A 19,728-nucleotide genomic window follows, 5' to 3' on the forward strand; every position below is an offset into this window, starting at 1 on the left:
CTTTGACATGTGTCACATGTTTTTGTACAGTTGATAAATAGATGAGGATGTTGTTGATGTACACGATGCAAAGCACATCCAAAAAGCCCCTTAGCATGTCATCCATGAAGTATTGGAATGCTGCCTGAGCATTGCACAACCCAAAAGGCATCACCTGGTTCTCAAACAACCCGAACTTTGTCCGGAATGCCGTCTTCCACGCATCATGCTGCTTCACTAGACCAGGTGATATGTCCCACGCAGGTCTAGCTTGGTGAATATCATGGCTCCTTTAAGCTGATACACTAATACAGGAATAAGTGGTAATGGATAGTGATTCTTAGTAGTGAACCTGTTGATTGCCCTGTAGTCAATACAAATACAATTAGCAAAGGCACAAGAGGCAGGGAAGCGATTCGCAGACAAGAAACGTACAGGAGGCCGTCATACCAGGAGGGGGACAAAGTATGGTCAGGCACAAATAACCTGCATCTAAAAGGTACTAACAATCTCCTTCCTTTTTGGGTATAAAAAAAGAGGGGAATAAGCTGGAGATGAGGAAGAACGTATAAATCCTTAGCGAAGTTTTCGTCAAGATATTCTCAAAAGTGTTGGAACAGCAGCCCCAGGCATCAAATCCATCTGGCAGTTATACTTCCTGTGAGGAAGGGGTTCGCTGGCTTCCTTTTTGTAAAACACAGAGTAGCATTGATTAAACTCAGGAGGTAGCGTTGTTGCATAACACAGCAGAGGCTCATTGTAACCTGTTGCTAGCATGTGGGCCTCTGTTTCTGTGGTGCTTGCTAGAAAACTCTTTCCTTGGTGCAATGTTCGCTGCAAAAAGAAGAATCCATTTTAACTGTACAGGCCGCCCATCTTACTGACAGGTCATGTTGTGTTAGCCAAGGTATTCCCAATATAAGGCAAAAGTGTGGAGAGTAAATGAGATCAAACTGGATCAGTTCGTAATGATCTTTACCAAATCGCATAACCAAAGCTTGTGTATTGGATCGGACAGGTCCAGAAGTCAGGGCGGTACTGTCTACCGCCTTCACAGGTTCAAGGGAGTCCTTCTTGATGCAGGGTATGCTTAGCTTCTGAGCATAATAGTAAATGGGGTAACCCAGTATAGTCAAAGGACCTGGGCATCAAACGATATAGAAAACAGTGGTCCAAAAAACAATTCTTACCTATACTTAACTCTATATAGTATAGTTCTGAACACAATTCATAGAAACTGTAGGCACATTACGTAAAGAAGAAGATTTAAATCCTTAAAAACCTGGACCACTTCCAAGCAATTAACTTGTAAAATTCAATTTAATCATTTTACTCTCGGTATTTCATTCAAAAGAATTGAACCACATATGCATAATATGCAAAATATGCAACATATAATGTTATGCACGGTTACTGTCAAGAGAAGAAAGAAAAGTGTGAAAATAAGTGCTCATGTGAAAAATAGAAATGGAAGTAGAATTCAAAGGGAATCAAAAAACAATTCAAGTATATTAGTTCAGAAGGGATCCGGTAAGACAACCTAACAGGATCGGTATCCCTACAGTATTAGGCCTACCCATCCACATAGTTTCAAACTACATTAATTTGCAATGCATCTTTTTTCTTTCCCTCGTAACTTCTTCTGTGGTTGGGATGTAAAAGGGATGAATGTGTGGTATAGGCCCATTTGGGGGTTGTCGGCGTTTCGACCCTGGCGCAAAAGGGGCAAGTGGATTCCTCTGCTGCGGGTCTTACTCAGGACAAGGGGGGGGCTGGGGGGCCTGAAATTAACCGTAAGTGTCAGAAAGTGGCCAGGTAAGGTTGTAAATATAATTCAAGATGCCTGAAAATTACATATTAGTTTAAAGAGTGATGCTCACCCAATCGTATATCGTGGTGAGAAACCAAGAGATTACTTCAAGGTCATTTATCGAAATCCAATAGGTATTTCAGTCACAAAGAAGAAGCTAAAAACGAAAATACGGGACAATAGGACAAAATGAGTGATTTAAAAACACACAGGCACCACAAGACAATGCACACCATTGTCCACCGTCAACTCAACCGCTGTACGTGATCAGCGAGAGTCCATGCGGGAGTTTTCAGTTCAGTTCTGTGAAAATGGATTGACTAATGAATACAAGGAACACAATTCCTAATATTTGATATAATGGAGGGTGCAGCCTATCTTAAATACCTTGATTTCAAGGACTGGCAGTGGGGCGCTGCATTCGTCGGCCTCACAGTGCAAAGAATGCCGTGTCAGTTCAATGAGGGAAACCAGTTCCATTCTGTAAAAAGGGATTGGACTAATGAATGAAAGGAACATGGAATTCCTAACGTTTGAAAGAATGGGAGGTGCAGCCTTTCATAATTACCTTCAATATTTGCGGTGGCGTGCCGCATCCGTCGGCGTCATGCAAAGAATGCTGTGTGAGCGTCCCCGGTTAAGTAACCAGCGTGTACGTCGGCCGCCGCAGTGCACAGTGAGCCGCTGTTATGTCTCGCTGAGTTACAGCCTGAACAGACTATCTACAGCCGCGGATACGTCTGGTACATGAAAAAAGACTGACCCCGTGCTGCGGGGGTATTTCGTAAGGCCAAAGTGCTGTACAGTATATTGCATACAATATCCATATTGTTCTGGAGCGCGTAGAGTACATTAAAAAGGTACATCCAAAAATACATACAAACATAAATATCACAAAAAGTTGTCACTAAACAAATAAGTGAAAGGGAAGCAAGTGCTGTACAGGACACAATGTTAAAATATATACAGGTGATACAGTCAGATTATATATGACAAGATGTATCTTAAAGGTACATAAAGTGATACGTACGAGCATAAATATCACTAAAAGTCAAGCAAATGATTATCATTAATCGAGAACATAAAGGGGAGAGCATGTTCTGTACAAAAACATTTAGTGATACACACAATATCAAAATCAATCCAAAGCGATACAGTCAGAGTATATATGACAAAGTGTATCTTAGAGGTCAGAGAGACGTATTGTATAAAAAGGAAAGTCTCTATCCATTATGAAGGGTTAATATCTGTCTGGAAATCTCCTCATACTCGTTGAGGCCCTTATGAACAGTGTCAAATATATGTATCCATTTACATTCACGAGTATTCAAAATGTTGGCGAAATTGCCACCTCGTGGGTTAATCTGGACTTTCTCCACAACCCACCACCTAAGACTCTCAGTCGAGTGTCCGAAGGTGTTAAAGTGTTCAACTAGGGGTGCACCCTGGACCTTACAGCGTATCCTGCTGCAATGCTGCAGGATACGGGACTTGATTTTTTGTATAGTTGCCCAATGTATAAGAATTTGCACGGGCAAGCTATGTCATAGATTACACCAGTGGAATTGCAATTTGTGTGTTGTCGCAACGTGTGTGCATTGTTTCAGTTCTTTGGTAAGAGAGCAAGCCTTGCATGCCCACATTTAAAATGTCCCAGAACAGTTGGGATATTCCGCAAGGTTGTTTGACTTTCTCTGGGTTTGATGGGTAACATTGATTTCACCACATGGTCCCTAACATTTCTTCCTTTTTTTAAAGCGTGCATAGGTGGTTCCGGGATGCCAATTTCATCAGCCACCAGATGCCAATGTTGATTTATGATCTTTTTAACCTCATTGCTCCTAGTGCTGAAAGTGGTGGCACATATGAGTCTTCCATTATCAGATCTATTTTTAGATTTGGGTTCCAGAAGGAACTCACAATGGCAGAACCAAACCCTCTTACGTGCTTTCTTATGGAGACCCCTCGGGTACCCCCTACTGCTGAGGCGTTCCATGAGGTCGGCCGATTCCTCAAAGAAATCCTGTTTATGACTACAATTCATGCACAACCTCAGGAACTGGCCAAACAGTAAATTGTCCCTGAGGTTACGCGGATGATGACTAGTGTAGCGCAGAAGGGTATTTCTCTCACTCGGTTTCCTATAGAGTGTTGTGTGTAACTTGCCCTCCTCTTCTCTGATTGAAATATCCAAAAAGTTAATTTCTTTGTTGCTAAAGTCTAGAGAGAATTGAACATCCTGTGACTGGGTATTTAGCCAAATGTAAAATTGTGTAAGCTGTTGTTCATTACCCTTCCATATCATTAAAACATCGTCGATATATCGACGCCATAAGGAAATGCAATCTCTGTAGGGGTTACTCTCACTGAAAACATGTGTATGCTCATATGTGTCCATAAAGATAATGGCCAGGTCCGGGGCGAAGCTCGCCCACATAGCCACAGCTTTTGTTTGTACATAGTAATCGCCTTCAAAATAGAAAAAGTTTCTGGTCATGGCGATTTCCAGCAAATGGATTATAAAATCAGTGGGGACTTGCCATGGTCTAGGTTGTTTGTCGAGTGCCATCCTAATCGCACCTAGTGCTGCTATTTGGGGGATGCTGGCATACAACGACATTATATCCATCGTAACTAAGATGTTTTCTCTGTGGTTAAACGGGCGCCTATCCACTAGCTGTATGGCCTGCATGGTATCCCTCAGGTATGCCACAGTGTTTTCAGCAAGTAGTTTCCTTCCACTCCCAGTTGTGCGAGTATCTCTGTCTTATAATCTGCCCTGCTTTGGATGACAATGGCCCCTCCCTTGTCGGCTGGCTTGATCACTATATCGATGTTGTTTTTAAGTGATTCAAACGCCTGTCGTTCCAGTTTTGAGATAATATATTTGATGGAATGTCTTTCTGTAAGGAGTTTGTTGAGATCTCTCATGACTACCTATATTTATGCTTGTATGTATCACTGTATGTACCTTTAAGATACATCTTGTCATATATAATCTGACTGTATCACCTGTATACATTTTAACATTGTGTCTTGTACAGCACTTGCTTCCCTTTCACTTATTTGTTTAGTGACAACTTTTTGTGATATTTATGTTTGTATGTATTTTTGTATGTACCTTTTTAATGCACTCTACGCGCTCCAGAACAATATGGATATTGTATGCAATATACTGTACAGCGCTTTGGCCTTACGAAATACGCCAGCAGCACGGGGTCAGTCTTTTTTCATGTACCGGACGGATCAGCGGGTGTAGATAGTCTGTTCATGCTGTAACTCAGCGGGACGTAACAGCAGCTCACCGTGCACTGCGGCAGCCGACGTACACGCTGGTTACTTAACCGGGGGCGCTCACACGGCATTCTTTGCATGACGCCGATGGATGCGGCACGCCACCGCGAATTTTGAAGGTAATTAAGAAAGGCTGCACCTCCCATTCTTTCAAACGTTGGGAATTCCATGTTCCTTTCATTCATTAGTCCAATCCCTTTTTACAGAACGGAACTGGTTTCCCTCATTGAACTGACACAGCCTTCTTTGCACTGTGAGGCAGACGAATGCGGTGCGCCACTGCCAGTCCTTGAACTCAAGGTATTTAAGATAGGCTGCACCCTCCATTATATCAAATATTAGGAATTGTGTTCCTTGTATTCATTAGTCAATCCATTTTCACAGAACTGAACTGAAAACTCCCGCATGGACTCTCGCTGATCACGTACAGCGGGTGAGTTGATGGTGGACAATGGTGCGCATTGTCTTGTGGTGCCTGTGTGTTTTTAAATCACTCATTTTGTCCTATTGTCCCATATTTTCGTTTTTAGCTTTTTCTTTGTGACTGAAATACTTATTGGATTTCAATAAATGACCTTGAAGTAATCTCTTGGTTTCTCACCACGATATACGATTGGGTGAGCATCACTCTTTAAACTACTACGTGATTTTCAGGCATCTTGAATTATATTTCCAACCTTACCTGGCCACTTTCTGACACTTACGGTTATTTTCAGGTCCCCCAGCCCCCCCCTTGTCCTGAGTAAGACCCGCAGCAGAGGAATCCACTTACCCCTTTTGCGCCAGGGTGGAAACGTCGACAACCCCCAAATGGGCCTATACCACACATTCATCCCTTTTACATCCCAACCACAGAAGAAGTTACGAGGGAAAGAAAAAAGATGCATTGCAAATTAATGTAGTTTGAAACTATGTGGATGGGTAGGCCTAATACTGTAGGGATACCGATCCTGTTAGGTTGTCTTACAGGATCCCTTCTGAACTAATATACTTGAATTGTTTTTTGATTCCCTTTGAATTCTACTTCCATTTCTATTTTTCACATGAGCATTTATTTTCACACTTTTCTTTCTTCTCTTGACAGTAACCGTGCATAACATTATATGTTGCATATTTTGCATATTATGCATATGTGGTTCAATTCTTTTGAATGAAATACCGAGAGTAAAATGAATAAATTGAATTTTACAAGTTAATCGCTTGGAAGTGGTCCACGTTTTTAAGGATTTAAATCTTCTTCTTTACTTAATGTGCCTACAGTTTCTATGAATTGTGTACATAACTATACTGTATAGAGTTAAGTATATGTAAGGATTGTCTAGGACCACTGTTTTCTATATAGCTTCTGAGCATAATTCAAGTCAATAAAATTACCAGTGGCTCCTGAGTCCAGCAGAGTGGGTACCTTTCGCTGAATTCGTTTTGGCAGTCAAAGTGATATAAAAACATTGATATGAGCCACAGAGGTCTTGAGGGTTTTGGCAATTACTGGGGAGATTGTGTTTCCTTCTGTTCCCGAATAAGGGATCTCATTCTTGCTTGGGCATCTTTGTTTTCAGATGCCTCGTTGATGAACCACTGCTTATATTTTTCCCAATGATGGCCTGTCCAAGGGTCTGGTTCTGGTTTCACCGTCCTTGATAACATGTCCTCCCTTGCCACAATGCAGACATAGTCCTTGCTTGCCCCTCTTTTCTCTTTCTTTAGGACTAAGAGGTCCCCATATTCCATTGATTTGCATAGGCTCAACTTCATCCATTGGACAAGGTCCTTCTTATGGGTATGGTTTTGGGCATGGCAGGAAATACCTTGATTCTCCCCGTGTCTTTTTCCCCTTTCTTTCCTGTATCCTATAGTCCAACTGACTGTCAATTCATCACAAGACTGCGTAAGTGGACTACATGTGCTAAGACATCCTGCAAATCACTACATTGTCCTTTATAGACCAGTCTCTTTATACAAGGAGCCTATTGAATGTAGTGATGTATGTTAGGCGATCTTGTGACCCTTGTTTAAGGGTGATCATCTCCTTATCCAAAGAGGAAACATGTGTCTTTCTGTACAAAAGTTTTCGCATTTCATTACAAAAGTCAGGGAAGTTGTATAGGACAGGGCTGTCTCGTTCTATCAAAGGGATTGACCTGCTAGCTGCATACCCTCCCAAATAGGACATGACACAGGCGGTTTCGGCTCGTTCATTCTGGAACACCGTGGGTTTGCACAGAAAGTGCAAACTGCATTGACTAAGGAAAATACTGAACTTTCTCGGATCCCCAAAGAAACGCTCTGTGGTGCTAAAGGTATCTGTGGGGGTTCAATCACTTGTACAGGTGCTAGACCGGTTGTAGACATAGGAGCAGTGTGGGAAGCAGAAAAGTACCCGGACCCCTGTGCCCTCCCTCCAATCTGAAGATGTACTGTTTGCTCTGACCCAGTGCCCAAAACATGGAGTGGGAGAGGCAAAGTCCAATCCTTAATATAGGTCCCCCCTTGGGTTTCTGTTTTGCCCCTCCTGGACAGACCAGCTACCTCTCTTCGAACTGAACCTAATTATTTTCTTAGTTCCTGATTTTCGGTGCGAAAGGTATTAACCTCCATTTGGAGTGGAGTCTGGGTTTTTAGTTCCAAAGTAAGGACTGTGTTAGTATCCATCGCCCAGGCTGGTGGTAAAAATGTGGGCTTGACAATCTGTCAAATATAGTCAGACTAGAATACCATGAGCCTTATGTTTCCGACCAGAGGGGGTGATGAGTTTAGCCTGTTCAACCAAATCACCCATGTGTTAAGGCCCAAGAGCAATTATAACAGACCTCTTGAGAATCACCACACAGGGGATAAAGGGAATGGGATAAAATAAAATGAAAGGATACAGAAGATACTGGAAGATCTTGTTGTTAATGGCCAAATAGGGCAGGGATGACTATCCTCCATGTAGGAGCAACTGTGTGTGTATATCATGTAGAAATATAAGAAAACAATGTTGCTCCAAAGCACAGATAGAATTCAGTGGGAAGAATTATGGAACACTCAGATATAATTAAGACACATACTCACAACACACTCCTCAGGCAACCGTAACAAAAAAGAAGTGGCTCTGGTTTCAACTCTGATTCCCTCTCTAACAAGGAGAGACGTTATATGTAGACATGAACTCCCTTAAAGGTTTTCCATAAATGCCATGCAGAGTAACGAACCAAACACAAAATAAAATAAAAGTCATGACCTGTATAACAGAGGATCCTGTTCGAGTCTCTGTGATTCAAGTGATCACAATTATAAGTCAATACAGCTGTACAATTGCACACTGAGGAATACTTACCTGACTCAGAAGACGTTCTGTTCCAAACGAGAATCCTCCTCAACTTGTTAAGCGCAGCACAGTGAGAGAAAAATACAATGTCATGGCTTCTTTGAATTATGCAAAATCCTGCTCCAGAAATCAAAGCACTAGAAACAAAAATGTCAGCCGCACTACCACCTACAACTCTATGCTTGAGGAAACCTGTCAGTAGACGTAATTGATGTGCCCCTCCTGGGGCTCGCCCTGGAAGAGCAACCGACAAAGAAGAATACGCACCCCTCCTGTGGCACGTCCCAGAAATAATACAACAACGAAGAATGCACTCCACTCCTGGGGCGCGTCCTTGGAATTCCTGAGGATGAAAGAGAAATTGCCATCAGAATCGCGGTAAGCTCAACAAGGCATACAGGAACTAGCGGTTTGCCAAATGTTGGAAGGAACTATTCCGAACTGGATTGTCAAGCATTGGTCAATCATAGGGGCATAGTTTAAATTTATCTTGCTGTCGATAGGGCAGTTGCAGTGTCTTTCTCCACCATCCTGTTGCTTTCTGGGACATGTGGTTTATTATACTAAGACTGCTTTTATGTTAAACTACATTTGCACTCAAGTCACATGTTGATAGAATAGAGGTGTGAGCTGGGGTGTATTTTGTGTATCTGTGCTAACCCACCAACTGCCCTTATGTCTGTATACCATCATGACACATTACAACCATAGGGAAACTGTTGGAGTGCAGAGTGGTCAAATTTACTAATCACATTCCAGTCAGTACAAAAAGTAGGGAAAGATTTGGATACTAGAGGGGTAACATTTACTATTCCCACTCAAATAAGGGCAACAGTTGGGAAAGTATTGGATTGCAGAGGGGTAAAATGTACTATTCCCACTCCAGTCAGTACAACAGTGGGGAAATTGTATGATTACGGAAGAGTAAAATTTACTATTCCCACTCCAATGAGTGAAACAGGATGGGAAGTGTTAGATTGCGGAGGGGTAAAATGTGCTCTTCCCATTCCAGTCAGTACAACAGTAGGAAAAGTGTTGGATAGCGTAGGGGTGCAATTTACTATTCCCACTCCAGAGAGTACAACAATAGGGAAAGTGTTAGATTGGGGAGGGGTAAAATTAACTTTTCACAATCCAATGAGTACAACAGTAGGGAAAGTGTTGGATTGCGGAGGGGTAAAATGTATCATCCCCACTCCAGTCAGTACAACAGCAGGGAAAGTGTTGGATTGCATAGAGGCACAATTTACTATTGCCACTCCAGCCAGTACAACAGAAGGTAAAGTGTTGGATTGTGGAGTGCTAAAGTTTGCTAATCTCAGTCCAGTCAGAGCAACATTAAAAGCAAATAAAATATCTTGATTAAAATAGAATTATTTAAAAACAAAGTAAATAAAGAAAAATATAAATATGTACCAAAAAACGACACATTTTGCAATAATAAAATTACATTTTACAATGCTAAATACATTTCACAAAAAACGACATATATGATTATAAATAATATACAAAAATAATTTTCATGCAAATCAATATTTTAAGTTAGAAATTATTTATGAACAAAAAAATGTATCACATACATTTAAATTAGTTACTTCCCAACCTAGACGCCACAAAACTCACAGCCTGCACCTAAAATGTAACTTTAAAAAGCAAAAATGTACACTATTAACAATCAACAAACTATCAACTATCCACTATCACTATCAACAAACTAATTATCATTAATTAAATATTCATAATTAATTAAGTATAATTAATTTACTTCCCAATAATATACACAACACATATAAAATTGAACAGAAAATCAATCACACAATCAACATAATTACCAATTTGATAATTAATATTAATATAAAATGTAAATATTAATTAATTATAATTAATTTAATCCCCACTCCATACCCCTACAAAACCCACAACCCACATATAAAATGTTTACAGAGCAATTCATTGCACAGTCATCCTAATGAATTATCAATGAAACAAATATTAATGATTAAAAAATAAATATTCATTCATTAAAAGTAATTAACTTGCCACCCAACAACCACACCTACAATTAAGCTTAAAAAACAAAATAATAACACAATTATAAAAATGAATTGTTGATTAAATAATTTAAAGTATTCAACAACTAATTATTAATTAATTTAAATAATTTTACTCCCCACCCTTTACCAAATAAAACACACAACCCGCACCTAAAATGAAATGTAATTATCCAATTTACATGATAGAGAGGACCTATTTCTTCACTCAAAAGACAGAAGAGGCAAGTAATGCCCCTCGAAAGATTTTTAGAACACTCAAATCTTTAACGTCATTGGACGCAGTATTAGCCAGTGGGGCGCATAGTCCAAGTAGCTGCAAACAAATTGCCCACTTTCTCTCAGAAAAAATATCAGCTCTTTATGTCTCCTTCCCTGATCAGCCAAGAATAATGGCTCTTCTGTGCCTTTTAGGACTGTGGAGCCTTTGTCTGAAAGACTCTCCATGATTAAGAGCATTTCAGTAGAAGAGTTATGTCGCCTGGCAACAAAAATCAAGTTGGGTTCTCCGTTAGACCCAGCACCCCGGCTATTGCACAACGGGGTCTCATCGCCCTCGCCCCTACTCTTTGAACAGTGCTTAGCTTATCTTTTGAAGCTGGTTTACACCCAGCCGAGTGGAAACACTCAATGGTGATTCCCCTTTTAAAAAAACCTACTCTCTGCCCCTCTAAACCAGTGAACTTCCACCCAATTTCCCTGCTTCCACTCATGGCGAAAATGGCCGAAAAGAATGTTAATTCTCAGCTAATGCAGTTCTTCGGGGAAAACAATCTCCTTCATGAAGCGCCATCTGGATTTAGGCCATATTATAGCACGGAATCTGGTCTGCTTCTAGCCTCTTACTCATTGCGAATAGTGGCTGATGAAGGGAGAACGGCTGCCCTTGTCATGCTTGACCTAAGTGAAATGTTTGACACTGGCTCACATGCTGTACTATTAGAACGGCTGCGGGCACAGTGCATAAGGGGACGAGCTCTTAACTGTCTCGCTGATTTTCTCCACAATTGCTCTTTTCAGGTGTTCCAGAAGCTTCTTCCTTGGATATTATGCCTTTGCAGCAGGGATGCCACAGGGCTCAGCCTTGAGTCCTACCCTTTTTTATCTGGTCATCCAGCCTTTGGGGGAAGTATTTGAAATCCATGATCTGAAATTGGGGTCATATGCTGATGACACTCAGCTTATTATCACGCTGGAGCAAGAGGATGGCAGTGCAGCAGCAAATTTTAACTTCTGTTTGGTTGATCATGTGGCCTGGATACAGGCTATTTGTCTGAAATAAACACAGACAAAACTGAGGTGATGGTGGGAGGCTGCCTTCTATCTCGTGCACCCCATGGTGGCCCAATGTTTTGGGCCTTTTTCCGATACCCAAGCCTAAAGTGGAAGATCTTGGCATCTTTTTTGACGAACAGCTGTCTTATGATACTCTTTTGGTGTCCAGGCTTGACTATTGTAATATGCTATACTTGGGGTCCTCTAAAGGTAGATTGGGAATGCTCCAAAGAATACATAATGCTGCAGCTCGTATGCTATTATATATTGTAAAATGGCATTCCATCAGGCCAGGTCTTGCTGAACTGCATTGGCTCCCTATTCAGCACCGAGTCGCCTGCAAAGCTCTTTGCTTTACACAAAAGATTCTGAATCAGAGGGGCCCTAGTTACCTCTTCCCTTTGATTCAATCAATCATACATTCCTCCCAGACATCTCAATTCTAGTGAAGCAGCTATGGCAGCGATCCCTAGAGTGTTCAGAGCTCATCTAGGGAGCTGCTCTTTCAGATTACGGACTGCCAAGCTGTGGATTTCCATGCCACTGAACCTGAGACTTGAACCTTCAGAGGCAAGATTCCGAAAGGATCTTAAGACTTGGCTCTTTAGGCAGACTCAGCTGACTTAGCTGCCCTTGCATGTTTCCGATTGTCCAATTCCTACCTAGTGCTAGTGCTAAGAGCGGGGACACTCCTTGGAGTAACCAGGCGCTCTATAAATCTATAAATAAATAAATAATGCTCAATGAATTAATATTAATTAACAACTAAATATTAATTAATTTAAAGTAAATTACTTTACTCCCGTTACCCCTATAAACCCCACAACCCGTACCTAAAAAAAATACACAATTAACATAATTCATTGTCAATTAATTAATTAATATGAATTCACACCTAATTATTAATTAATTAAACATACATTATTTTTTCTTTTTACAGAGTTTTATATAGCACCAACTTGAACCGAATTGGGTATCAGAGTGCTTTACAAAGTCCCAGTTGCATTACATGAGGACACATTCATTTTTGTTAGGCACATTTCTTCTTGCCCTTTACCCCATAAACCTAAAGAAACCTAAAGAAACCAAACATTACACAATTAGCAAAATTAATTATCAATTAATTAATTAATATGAGTTAACAATTAATTAAGTAAACATGAATTACTTCCCACCCTATATATAAACCCACTACCCGCTACGGAACTAAAAATCACAAAAAAGAAATTAAATGAAAGTTAAAAACTACGAAAAATATAACAAATATATCAAAAAACAAAAACAATAATTATACCGAAAATTTACATCATACACATTTAAGATATATACTGAAATACATACCAAAAATTAAAAATGATATTTTAAACAACTAAGGGCCCTATTATGATGGTGGACGGACACCATAATGGAAAATGGGACCGACCGACAGAGTTGAGGCGGTCCCGTGGGGCCAATTAGGATGCGCCCGCCACCCTCGCGGGTGCATTCTTGCCTTTAACATTGCGGCGGGTGGTGCTGTGCGCTGTCCACCAGTGCAGCCACCCCCCCACTAACCACCCTGGGGCCCCCAACGGGCCCCCAAAGTCATTCTCTGCATGCCTTTCCATGGCAGAGTCTCCGCCATGGAAAGGCATGTCCAACACACTCATCATAATAAGGATGACGGTGCCTGCAAGGCACCGCCACCATATTGTGGGCCTTTTCTGCCCGGTAGGCAATCGTGTTGATTGCCTGCCGGCAGAAAAGCAGCGGACCGTCTTTCCGTCTGCCGCGGTACCCCCTGCCATGCTAATATGTCGGGGGGTAAATGGCGGTTCGGCGGGGAGTTATGGCAGGCAGATCGCCACCGCCGGTCGGGCAGTGGCGATCCGCCACGCCATCATAATAGGCCCCTATATTCTCGCAAACTTTATTAATGGCTTCAATGTTTTAAAAATCAATATCCCTTACCATAAAATAGATATTCTTGACAACGATATTTCCATATCACAATATTTTGGACACAATATTTTGTTATGGCAATATTTTTTTTCTTTTAATATTTTGTCTGAATACGTGGCAAAACACAGCTGTGAGAGAACTTAGGCAATAGTGTAAAATACAACTATAAAGCTAGTTTTCATTTTGTTAGCTCTAAGTTAATTTCTTATAAAAATACACACATACACCTAAGCCAAACTTGTCACTGTTTCTTTCTCTCCAAATGAAAGAAGGCTGGACAAAGATGCACAAAATTAAATGCGTGCATGCTGCAACAGAAATTGATTGTGAAAAGTTAGGTTGGCAGTCATATTAGCAAAGGAGCTGAAGCCATGTAAAAATTACATGTATTCTTGTTATGGTGAGCATTAACAGAATAAGACACTTCTACAGGATTAGATTGAGATAGACAGAAGGAGATTTGTACGTAGACCCATGCATGTGGGAAAGTGTGGGCATGCTCATAACCCTGCTGCACCGCTCTCAATGTCTCCCAACAGTGCACAGTGCCTGCACCCTCAGCCAGTTCACAGCGCATGTTCCTTCAACTGAACAGATGCCTTATGTTCTCTTGCAGGAAGATAGACGGTATAGCTAGCAGTAAAGGTGAGTACGCAGAGATTTTTTTTTACTGAGGAGACCATGATTTGAGAGCTGTGAGCAAGTGGCTCTGTATATACTGTTCCTTAATAGGTACAGGGTGTACAGAGTCCACAGTCCCCCAGGGTTTGACAGAGGTTAAAGTTAGATATAACCTTACTCTCTAAAGTGGTAGCTTGGTCGAGCAGTAAGGCAGTATCAGAGGATAGGCCAATGGTTTATATATAAAAAATATATGCTTGTTTTATTTTAGAACCGACACTTGGATTTAAAATATACTTTCTCAGAATAAGATGTTTCATATAAATACTTTTGCAATATGCAATTGACTTTTGTAAACAGTTACAAGTGGTTGCAATAGGCAACTCTATTTTAAACACAACAATGCATTGAGCTCAATGGAAAATTCAAGTTATTTGCAACAGATTACTTTTTAGATTGCTTTTGGAATTCCAGGACTGGATCCTAGATTCAGTCCTGGGTCAGTACTCAGAATCAAGTGATGAAAGTCGACTTAATTACTGTAATGATTTTTAAACAATATTTAGCTATTTTAAAAGTTGACAGAAAATATTTCAAAGAAAACAGTTAATGATTCCCTATGGAAGAAAATTCAAGTTGCAGGTACAGTATGTTCTCGTTACTTTTGTATCCAGTACTGGGTGCCTAGACTCAGTACTGGGACCTTTATCCAAAACAGGTAAGTAATTACGTTTTCAGATATTATACGATTTTTGAAGAATATTTCAAGATTGCAGAAATCGACACTTAGAAGAAATTTCACAGAAAAACAGTCAATGATTTCCTATGGAAGAAAATTGGGTTATGGGTAAGTAAACTTGTAAGTATTTTTCAGAGTCAGTGCTGGGCACCAAGATCCAGCACTGGGAGCTCACCTAAGAGCATGTCAGTAATTTCGTTTTCGTTACTCGGCTGATTTTTGGTGAATATTTTAAGATTTGAAAAGTCCACACTTAGAAGAAATTTCAGGAAAAAGCCAGTCAATGTTACCCTATGAGGAAAATAGAGTTATCGGTTTAAGGGTAAGTACTCTACTGGCAGAGTTGAGGTTCTGGGCATAGACTCAGGGGTCCCCCAGGGTCAGGTAGGTACAGTTGGTTCATCCTCAGCGACTCTAGGGTGGCCGGGTGCAGAGAGAGTTAGGCCCAATGTTATCCTACGAGGGATAGGGGGCCTTGGTTGGTGGCTGCTGACTAGCAAGCCACACGGCTGTGGGAGCTGGGCTCCTGGTCATTTACTCAGGGCAAGTGGGGAAGTAGGTAGGTGTAGAGTTTTCCCTGCCAGGGCCACTCGGGCGGCTGGGTGCAGGATGCTTTTGAGCCTTCGGGCGCTCAATTGATTTCAATGGAAAATCTCCGGTTTAGAAAAAGACTGCAAGCTCGGGGACGAGGACTATTCAGGTGCCACCACCACTTCGAGAGGTAAGTTGGGTAGTTGGAGGATAGGTAGGTAGCCCGGGATTGGGCACAGGGGGCCGCAGGGCGCCGCGTGCAGGGGTGCCTTTTGGTGTCGGGAAATCTTACCCTCTGTTGATCGCGGTAGGGGGGCACCTTGTTCTGAGGCTGCAGACTTCTTCAGGAGTGTCGAGGGAGGTCCTTGGGTGCCGGACTCGGGGTCACAGTCACCGTGGGGTCGTCCTCGTGGTCTTTGTTCACTCCGGCACTTGCCAGGCTTGGCTGGTGCAGAGTGTGCTGGGTTCGCGGTTCCGGGCTGCTGCCAGGGATTAGAGGTAGGATTTGAGTAGAGCCTCTTCTCATGGGAGTCCCAGGGGCTTAGAGCCAAAAGGTACCCAGGTCCTCCAGGGTTGGTGAGGTTGCTAGCCACAAGAGATGCCGGGTTGGAGCAGGAGCAGGTTCGAGGGTCGACAGGCCGGTAGGGCTGGGGCCAAAGCAGTTGGTGTCTTCCTCTTTTTAGCAGCTGCAGGGCAGGTCTTCTTTCTTCTTGCTCTTCTTTGTAGTTTTTTAATCTGGAATCTGGGTAAGGAAGGTTCAGGGTGCCCCTAAATACTAGATTTAGGGGCGCTACAGGTAGGTGAAGGGCAGGGACCAATGAGTCCCTGTCCTGGGGTGGGTACACCCCCTATCCTGCCTCTCTCCTGTGGGAGGTGGGCAGTAGCCTAGTCCTGATAGGGTAGGGCTCCCCATCTTCAAGATGGCGAGACCCCGAGATGTGCTTCACCTCGCCTCCCCCACTTGAGGGGTGGGGTTGGCAGGCTGGCACATCCCCTGTCCTTACTTGGGGTTTCCGGCCAAAGCTTCCCGCCAGAGTGGGGGGTTGCAGTGGCCTGGGGAAGCTCACAGAGGCGGCATGCCTTTGAAGCTTCCCCCTGCCCATCCTGGGGGAGGAGATATAGCACCTCGCCCAGGATGTGCATTGTTGCAGGCCCCGGAGAGCAGGGGCTCTCCTACCCTGGGGTCCAGCAACATGTCTGCTGGGTGGCAGCCTAGGCAGCATCAGAGATGACGGGGATTGTAGGTTAGGTTTAAGGGGGCACCTCTAAGATGCCCTCTGGGGTGCTGGGTACATTAAATCCCACACTGGCATCAGTGTGGGTTTAATGTGCTGAGAAGTTTAATACCAAACTTCTCAGTCTTAGTGTTGCCATTATGGTGCTGTGGAGCTCGTGTTTAATGAGCTCTCAGCACCATGTACTCTTAAATGGCAGCACTGCACTTACAGTGCTCAGGAATGGACCTGGGCACTGTAGGGGCACAGGGCTCCTGCTTCTGTGCCCACACCATTGGCATAAGGCATCCAGCTAGAGGGGTGGCTGATGTATGCCATGGCAGTGTAGGTGATGGGCATGGTACACAGGGATGTGTGTCATGTCGACTTTGTTTTTGTCTTGCACCCAAACACTCAGCCTGCAAAGGCAGTGTGTGTGTGTAAGGGTACAGGGCCTCTAAGGGTGGCACAAGGAGTGCTGTGGCCAGGGTTTGCCAATTTGGGTTTGGTTTGTTTTAAGGAAGGAACATAGGCCCTGGGCACCTGATTGGCAGGAGTCCAGGGCACACTCAGTCAAAGTACATTCAGCAATTCAGCAAAAAGTGGGGGCATACCATGCAAGAAAGATGGCACTTTCTCACCCCCCCCCCCCCCAAACGAAAGGTGATGAGACTAACCTTGCCCTATGGAGTCTTCATTGTCTAAGTGGAAGAACCTGGAAAGTCCATCTGCATTGGCATGGGCAGTCCCTGGCCTGTGTTCCACTTCAAAGTCCATTCCCTGTAGGGAGATGGACCACCTTAGTAGTTTTGGATTTTCCCCTTTCATCTGCATTAGCCATCTGAGAGGTCTGTGGTCAGTTTGAACCAGGAAGTGAGTACCAAACAGGTATGGCCTCAACTTCTTCAGGGACCAAACCACAGCAAAAGCCTCCCTCTCAATGGCACTCCAACGCTGCTCCCTGGGGAGTAGCCTCCTGCTTATAAAAGCAACAGGTTGGTCTTGGCCTTCATCATTGGTCTGGGATAGGACCGCTCCTATCCCTAGCTCAGAGGCATCAGTCTGCACTATGAACTGCTTGGCATAATCTGGAGCTTTTAGAATTGGTGCTGAGCACATTGCTTCTTTTAGGGTGTCAAAAGCCTTTTGGCAACTAACTGTCCAGTTAACCTTCTTGGGCATCTTCTTGGAGGTGAGTTCTGTGAGGGGGGTCACAATGGACCCATACCCCTTCACAAACATCCTGTAGTATCCAGTCAAGCCAAGGAATGCCCTGACTTGGGTCTGGGTTGTTGGAGCAATCCACTCCATGATGGCCTGGATCTTGGGTTGTAAGGGCTGTACCTGGCCTCCACCTACAAGGTGGCCCAAGTACACCACAGTGCCCTGCCCTATCTGGCATTTGGATGCCTTGATAGTGAGACCTGCATTGTGCAGAGCCTCTAAAACATTTCCAAGGTGGATCAGGTGATCCTTCCAGGTGGAGCTAAAGACAGCAATATCATCAAGATAAGCTGCACTAAAGGACTCCAGCCCAGCCAGGCCATGGTTTACCAGCCTCTGGAAAGTGGCAGGGGCATTCTTTAACACAAAGGGCATCACAGTAAACTGATAATGCCCATCAGGGGTGGAGAATGCTGTCTTTTCTTTTGCTCCTGGGGCCATTCCAATCTGCCAGTACCCTGCAGTTAAGTCAAAGGTACTGATAAATTGGGCAGTCCCTAATTTATCTATCAGCTCATCTGCTCTTGGGATAGGGTGAGCATCTGTCTTGGTGACAGAGTTGAGCCCTCTATAGTCCACACAGAACCTCATCTCTCTATTTTCACCTTGTTGATGAGGTGTGGGGACCAGAACCACTTGGCTGGCCCAGGGGCTCTCAGAGGGTTTAATGACCCCTAACTCCAGCATCTTGCTGACCTCAGCTTTGATGCTCTCCTTGACTTGGTCTGACTGTCGACAGATTTTGTTTTTGACAGGTGCACTGTCACCAGTGTCCACATCATGGGTACACCAGTTTGTCAGACCAGGGGTCAGGGAAAAGAGGCTAGCATACTGCTGCAAGACCAATGCAGTCAGTCTGCTGTTGGGCAGAGAGGGTGTCTGAGAAGATCACACCATCTACTGATCCATCTTTTGGGCTGTAGGAGAGGAGGTCAGGTAGAGGTTCACTCTCTGCTTCCTGCTCCTCATCAGTCACCATCAGCATGGTGATGTCAGCCCTGTCGTTGTAGAGCTTGAGGCGGTTCACATGGATGACCCTCTTGGGTGTCCTGCTAGTGCCCAGGTCAACTAGATAGGTGACCTCACTCTTTCTTTCTAGGATAGGATAAGGGCCACTCCATTTATCTTCGAGAGCCCTTGGTGCCACTGGCTCCAAAACCCACACCTGTTGCCCAGGTTGAAATTCAACCAGTGCAGCTTTTTGGTCATACCAGTGCTTCTGGAGCTCCTGGCTGCCCTCAAGGTTCTTGGATGCTTTTTCCATGTACTCAGCCATTCTGGACCTTAGGACACGCACATAGTCCACTATGTCTTGTTTGGGCTCTTGAAGAGGCCTCTCCCAGCCCTCTTTTACAAGACAAAGTGGTCCCCTTACAGGATGACAAAACAGAAGTTCAAAGGGTGAGAAATCTACTCCCTTCTGTGGTACCTCCCTGTAAGCGAAAAGCAGGCATGGTAACAGGACATCCCATCTCCTTTTGAGTTTTTCAGGGAGACCCATGATCATACCTTTCAATGTCTTGTTGAATCTCTCAACAAGGCCATTGGTTTGTGGGTGGGAGGGGGTAGTAAACTTATACTGCACTCCACACTCCTTCCACATGTGTGTTAGGTAAGCAGACATGAAGCTGAAACCTCTGTCTGAATCCACCTACTTAGGAAACCCCACTCTGGTGAAGACACCCAGGAGGGCCTTGGCTACTGCAGGAGCTATAGTAGTCCTAAGTGGAATTGCTTCA

Source organism: Triturus cristatus, chromosome 4_2, assembly GCF_964204655.1.
Source record: "Triturus cristatus chromosome 4_2, aTriCri1.1, whole genome shotgun sequence".
NCBI lineage: Eukaryota > Metazoa > Chordata > Amphibia > Caudata > Salamandridae > Triturus > Triturus cristatus.